Raw genomic sequence first — 8,057 nt, 5'->3', positions numbered from 1 at the left:
GTTTTTCTTTAATCAATGAAGACAAACCCTCTAAGTGTGAAGAAATTAATGAAGAATTTGATTCTCAGAGCCCTATGACAATTGTACGCGGTGTCTTAAATCATCATTCTTATATGGCGGGTCACGCCACCAACAAAAGTTGAAAATCTTCAAATTTGAGTATTTCTTCATTTTGCAAATTCTTCAAGTTTGCTATTTCTTCAACTTTTTGACTGGTGTTCTTCATTGCCTACATATATATGAGTTTTTCATGGCCTCAATAGCATTCACTTATTGCTAATTCTTCAAGTTGATTTTCATCAAAGTGAATGTGATTGGACCCGTTCCCCCTCTATGCTAAACTCAACCTAGTATGTTCACAAATTCTTCATGTGCGTTCTATTCAAAACCCGTTCAAAATGTTCAGTGTGTCCTTGATAGCTGAAGAACTTGGGAACGAAAGTTTGAAATATTTTTTCCAAATTTCGGCTGTTGCCGCTCAAACCGTTACGCATCCCACAATGGATTAAACAACACTACAAAAAAAGACACTTCCGTGATGATACGTGTTTGTCACAGTAGGTCACGTTTTCTGTCATGCATGTACACCCATGGCAATTTTATGACAGAATCAAGATAGTCATACATGTTCTGTCGTAGAAGTGTTCCATGACATTACCAAAATTATCATCACAGAAGTGTCCACTTCCATGACGATAAATGGCGCGTCATGAAGGTGCTTTCATCAAGGGTGACTGACACGTGGCATCCACCGTAACGGGTCGCCGTTAAGCTATCGGGTCTGCTTTTGGATCCGATAACCCGTTCACAGCCCGGACCAATGAGGATTTTCCAACAGTAAAATTCGCATTGGCCCGAGGAAACACGTGTTGGCTCACCGTTGGGACCGATGTCATCCATTCATTGGACATGAGGCGCCTATGATAGGTTGACACGTGGCACGGCCCAACAGTGGCCCATTCCGGTGAAAAAGCCCGACCCAGTAAAAATTAGCAGGCCGGCCCATATAAGGCCTACTTGTGTCAGGTCCATTTAAGCCCACAGCCCATACGAGATGTGCCAATTCGGCCCATCTATGGCCCGTTAAAGATTTGACACCATTGCAGCCCATCGTCAGTTCGAGCCCGTTAACAGCCCGCTATATATTTGGGCTCAATATCGGCCTGATGTGATTTCGGCGTGTTAACGGCCCATTCAAGGGATGGGCCAATTTTCAGGATGTACATCTTTCAGCCTTTTAGCGACCCATTTAAGTGTTGGGCCAATTTCCAGCCCGGTGTGTCTTGAGTTGGGCCATTTGTAGTCGGACCTTAGTTTTGGACTTTTAGCGACCCATATAAGTGTTGGGCCAATTCCCGGCCCGGTGTGTCATTCAGCCTGTTGACGGCCCATAAATGAGTTGGGCCATTTGTAGTTGGACCTGAGTTCTGGCCTTTTAACGGCCCATGCTCTTCATGGTCCAATACCAGCCCGGTTTCTCTTTCGGCCTGCTAAAGGCCCACAACACAGTTGGGCTATTTACAGTACGACCTGACTTTCGGCCTCTTAGCGGCCCATTCTCTTCATGGTCCAGTACGAGCCCGCTGTCTCTTTCGGCCTGCTAAAGGCCCACAGTATAGTTGGGCCATATGTAGCCCGACCTTAGTAATGGCCTGTTAACGGCCCGTGAAATCAAATGGGCCCACCTGTTGCCCTCTTTGATGTCGGCATGTTAACGACCCGGGAGGTAAGAGGGCCGACCATTAACTTTCGGCCTGGTAACGGGCCGTTAACTTAATGGGCCCACTAAAGTTCGTACATGTCTTTAGGGCCAATTAGATAATTTGAGCCCATTACGATGAGCAATTATGCACATGACCAAAACCGATCAAGCAAAGGTACGACATACAGGGAAAAACGTTGCACATCCAACATATATTACAGGAAATTACATCAACTGGGCAATCAAAGATTGATGCCAGTGCAGATAAATGAACAGAACCTAACGATCTACAACGTCACAATCTGCAACCTCAGCGCGGATGACGCCCATAAGCATGTGGGCAAGTTCTTGCTGCTTTGCTACACTGTCTCTGAAAACATTGATCAGTTGTTGTTGCGCACGAATGTGCAGCTCTTCCTCCACCATTTCCATCATTGCTTCAGCCATTAATTGGTTCACAAACATACATTTTTTCCGTTGCATTCGAGACAGAGGAAATTGAACAGATTCAGATGGCGATTTTCGCAGGCTTGTATTATTGATAGTGGAGAGTATCTTGACCACTGCATCATAACATAAATTAGGAGGGGAACCGAACGGATTAATCATGAGTTATTGCCATATTACCTGGCCTAGATTTATTGGAAAGAAACAATGGGGTTGCCTTGCTATTTTCAGAGTTTGTCTTCTTATCTTCAGCAGGCTGCACCAAATTAGCACACTAGCATTGCTATCATTGGCCAGGTTAGACAATAGGAAAGCAACATTGACACAACAAACGTTTGGGCAACCAGACCACACCAGCCTACACCAAATTAACACAATATGGCACATCTATCATCAGCCAGGTAAGGTAATACGAAAGCAACATTGACACAATGAATGAATGGGCAACCAGAGCAGCACTACAATTCAGTAATGTGCATGATATAAGATAGTACACTCATGCAGCTCAGTATGCAAAACTACCAGGCAGTTTTCCTTACAAAAATCAACATTGTTGCCTTTAACATTTTGCTACAAGTGAATTTAGATCAGATAAAGGTTGGATTCACATCGATTAACAAAATACATGCTGATGTAAAAATATAGTGATATACAGCAGGTACTTACATCAGCATTGGAGCACAGAGAATTCCCGCAAGATACTTTCCTCGAATACGATCCCAATGGAGGGAATCTTCTATCGTTTAACCTTATTTTCTAAAAGAGAGATGGGTAAGAAACAGGTAGAAAATATGATTAGAATACTATAAAATTTCATGATGCGAGGATACACACACGCTTCTTAGAATGGAGTTGACATATTTTTGCTGGACTGGAGCGGACTAGTTCTTTGGCCACTGGAATCTGCTTATTATCAGTGGGAGTTGGGTTTCTCCGTGCTAGAGCAGTATCTATGAAAACTGGAGTTGGTTTATTATCTCCTGGCGTTTGGACCTTTTGCAAAGACCTGGTTTGTAACCCCTCAGATTCTAACATAGCCGTCTTCCCCTTGCATGCCTTATATAGAAGAATGGTGCTTCAATTATAAAACATGCTACAAAAAAGATGGAATAGGTACTGAAGAATAGAAAGGCATGACATATTGACATGTATTCCCTCCATCCGGAAATAAATGGATGGGTCTAGGCGTATTTCAGTTCTAGATACATCCAGTTTTATCCGTTTCTGCGACATGTAATCCGGACGGAGGGAGTATGATGTAAGAGCTAGGGATACGACATGACAACAGTGTAAAAAACACCACTTGAATGTAAAACTGTATGCTAGAGGAATACAATACAGAAAAACACTAAGGCAACATATGCGTGTATGATTGGGAAACTATGGCATTGCAAGAGACCACTAGAACAACACTTCAATGTAAAAAAAGAACATGGTATGGTAGACAGATGAAGTACATACTCATGAATAACAATGCATAAGATATTGAGAAGCATGATGTCCAAACTAAGCAGATGGCATTGCGATAGAGTAGAATGATAGTACTTGAATTTGAAAACATGTTATCATTAATGGAATAGGTACTGAAAAACAGGAAATCATGCCATATTTACATGCATGATCAGCAGGTGAAGCACAAGGCATTGCAACAGAGTAGATGCACTCCAGGACATTATAGGCATGTTGTACCCATATCAAGGGCCAAGTTAGAGCAAGGACCTTATGGGGTGAATAGGATTCATCATCTTCCTGCAAGTCTTGTGAAGAACTGCCTTTACATGTTCCATCATATTGGGTATCATTGATGTCAAGTTTGTTGCCGTTACATTGCTCCGTGAGGTTCTTATGGATAAATCAACGTGTGCAATTATATCTGACATGCATGGAAGACAACTAGTAGTTAGATTTATGTAATGAGTGCCTGTAGGAGACGACATAAATAGTAGGACTGGGGTTAACTAGCAGCAACAGGTCTCAAAAACTAAAGGGAGAACATAGATGAAAGCTACAGAATATGTATCGTTTGTACTTGAGATTAACTAGATGGCACACAAAAGTATTAAGGAACAACATAGGTTGTATTAGAAGTGGTATAATACTATAATCACCAGCCTGTGGGATAGCACTGGCTCATGGATGATAACTATGGAACAGCGTTACCTAAAGAACAAGTCTCTTAGCTGAACTATGGAACAACGTTAACTCCTGAACAAGACCTATAAGAGATCAGCATGAATATACAGTGAAATGTGATAATCTATTTTCAATGCTTAGATGAATAACAAAGCCATAAATGTTGCACACAAGTAAGATGAGGGTACAACCTATCTGGCCGCCATCCATAGGAGTGAGCATCATGTGCTGACTTGTCGATGGCCTTGCAGTTGTTGTGGCTGTCCATGTCGGGCACGCGTATTCGATGCAGGGAACTGTTGAGTGGGGACTATATCTCCTTTCTGGTGCATGCTTCCCTTGTTGGAGCAGCTGTGGTGAGTCGGAAGACGGTGTGACTGAAGATGCGGAAAACACATAATGTTAAGAACGACACATCTCTCTGATCTGAAGAAATACCGTGAGAGATCAACAGCAAGGTACGAGAGTGGTCACCCGTGTGTTGACTGAAGACTGCATTGGGGTCACACGATTTTATTTTATTTTGGTACTGTCCGATCTACACTGGATGGCTTGATGGCCGTCTTGTGCCTCCCGTCTGACATTGTTCGGAATCTTCCCCGAAGAGCCAGCGACCACCGGCAGAGCAGCCTGCCTCCGCCGTCCGTGGCCCCGACCAAAACCCCGCTCCCCGCCCCACCGCACTGCCGTGGTTGCGCTGCCCCCGGGCCAATCCACAAAGACTCGCCGTCATCCAGATCCGGCGGCGGCAGTACCTTCAACCCACACAACTCTAAGATAGCCATATAAGCGCTACTCCCGCGGTGAACTTGTGCCCCCGCACCCTTACATTGGACACCATCCAACTGGCAGCCTAGGAGCTCCGCCGGCTCAAGGGGTGCTGCTTCGCATTGGGAATCGATTGGCCCAGAATAATTATTCAGACAACTGATGCCTAAATAAAGTGATTTGAGATGAGGGTGCGACCTATCTGGCGGCCCGGTGAAGTAGGCAGCTCCAGTTGCCTAGTCGGTGAGGACGGCGCGGTTGTGGTGGCTACCGGCGGCAGGGAAGTATAGATGTCGCGATGGTCGATGGCTACGGGGAAGCAGCGCCAGGGCTCTGGACGGGTCCAAAGTTGGAGCCCCTCCGGCGCCATGAACAACGGCGGGGGTGAATCGGCTCCGGTACGGTTCACGCGGCCGTCGTCGAGGCAGCCTCGGCAGCACGGATTAAGAGGCACACGGCCCAGTGCATGACGACAAATGGACAGCGTCTCCGGGATTAGAGAGGAGGGCGGCTGTGAATTTGGTGCAGTGGGGGGCGCCATGGAGGAGGGGCTGAGTTTTCGCGGCTCGGGAGAAGGGAGCTTCTGAGGAGAAGGTGATTTGGCGCCCACGAGGTATGAATGGGGAATTGGGAGGGGGAACCATGTCTTACAGACGCATTTGTCTGAAATGTGGGGGGAAGTTACAGTTCTAGCCCTGCCTTTAAGCTTCTCGGCTTGGGTCTGTGTACTGAGGGTTGGGGATAGTAGAGTAACTTTGCTTCTCCCAAATAGTGGGCGCGAGCGATTTCGGGCGAGGAGGGCGTGTTTTGAAATATACTGGGCGCGAGCGATTTCAGGCGAGGAGGGCGTGTTTTGAAATATAGTGGGCGCGAGCGATTTTGGGCGAGGAGGTTGTGTTTTGAAATATAGTGGGCGCGAGCGATTTCGGGCGAGGAGAGCGTGTTTTGAAATAGTGGGCGCGAGCTATTTCGGGCGAGGAGAGGGTGTTTTGCCGACCATGGTTTATGAATTATTCGGCACATGTCATGTCGGCCGAGGAGCAGACGCGCTTGGATGAAGTTATGAACCTACCCTTGATGTATAACGGGCCAATTGATGCGTGTCCCACATAGGTCGGTAATTTCGCGTCTCCCATTTATTTGCTCAGTGAATTCCACCGAGCAGAGGGTGTTTAATGGTTCATTCAAATTTTGGGAGAACGAGCATCCGCGTCTACCTTACCAAGTCGATTCGAATCAAATTTTGAAATATTAGCTTGCCACTTCTTTTTTAGATGGAGAGATGATGCTCACGAGTAATGTGTTTTTACATGCTCGTTGCTAGCGATTTACTATATGACAAATAGTTGACCCACTCAAAAACGGGAATCAAACCCAAAATGAAATATCTCGATTCAATGAAATAGCTCGTTCACCAGGTCAAAATAGTGAACTAAATCCAAAATTTAACACCTGAATCGAGTAGGATGTTGTACAGTATTATAGTACTCCATGAAGATGTTGAGAGTCAAATTAATGAACTTGTTTTATATACGCATATCTCCGTTCATGTGTGGATTGCAGACAACATGTTCTCCAATTTAAATATTTGAATGCAAGTTTATATCGAAACATGGTTTATATCAGTCTTTGATGCATAAAACGCGACCTCCCCCTCTCCCGAACTCCTGCTCTCTCTCTCTCTCTCTCACCAACAATCTTCAATTCTGTCGCACGCATCCAACACACAAACCTTGTTGGTCCCTCTCCCTCTCTCCCCGTCTCTCTCTCTCTATCTCTCTCTCTCTTTGTGTGTGTGTGTGTGTGGGGGGATCTTTCTACTTCGCATGCATATATATATACTCCATCTATAGGTCTCTCTCGCACACTATGTATGATTCTCTAGTCCAAGCTAAATATCTTGGGTGCACTCATCGTACGCACACAAATTCCTTGGCTTGTTGCCCGTTACTCTCTCATGCACCAGTCTGTCGTCTCGGAGCTCTTCCCTCTCTCTCTCAGACTCTCCATCTACCTGGGGGACACATACACATGCATATCTCACTCGCACTCGATAGACCCATCTAAAAATTTATCTCTCTCCCTTGTTCTCTCTCCATCTCACACGCACACACACACAATCTCATGCCTAGCGAAGTAGGATGGTCTCTCACTCAAATGTAGGCACACGCAGTCCCCCCTATATGTATATGAATAGCTAATCTTAGTCTCCATCACAAACATGTGTATGGTCTATCTCGATTTCTCTCGGGGCATCTTTCTATCTCGCACGCACCTCCCTCGATCTCCCACCCATATAGTACCCTCACGATCTTGAGGGGATCTCTCTATCACAAACACACCCTCTCTCCCTCCCCATGCGTCCATGTTCTCCATGTGTCCCTCTCGACCTTCGTTCCTTGTTGGCCAGACCTATATTGGACATGTGTTATAGGGGTGTCTCTCTCCATTGCAAACAATCATGCACTAGCTATCTTCGTGTATCTCCTCACCTCGCTTTTCTATCTCGGAGATGCATGTGTGATATGTTTGCATAAGAAACGGAAAAACACACACACTCTCTAATTTATCGTTTGTTGTCCCTTTCTCTTTCACACACATACTCTTTTTGCACACTCACTCATTCTCCTTCACATGCACTTGATCTCTCTCGACTTAGGCGCACTCTTCGGTCCATAGCATATAGATTTATTGAAAAGTCAAACATCACAAAGTTTCACCATGTACGTGGAGAAAAACATTTACATCTAGAACGACAAATATATACCATTAGATTCATCATGAGATGTAGTTTTGTATGATGTATCTTTGGTATTGTAGATATAAGTAACATTTGCGTAAACCTGATCAAAGTTTCCAAAGTTCGACTTCTAAAAAATTTACATGCACTGCATTCTCGAGCGGATGGAATATCTCTTTCCCCCTCTCAGCTATCTGATGCACCACTCAGCCTTATTGGGGCTCCTCTATCTCTCTCAAACTTTATATCACCCTTGTTCACACATAC

Source organism: Triticum aestivum, chromosome 7D (genome assembly GCF_018294505.1).
Source record: "Triticum aestivum cultivar Chinese Spring chromosome 7D, IWGSC CS RefSeq v2.1, whole genome shotgun sequence".
Taxonomy (NCBI): domain Eukaryota; kingdom Viridiplantae; phylum Streptophyta; class Magnoliopsida; order Poales; family Poaceae; genus Triticum; species Triticum aestivum.
This window is presented reverse-complemented; position numbering follows the sequence as displayed.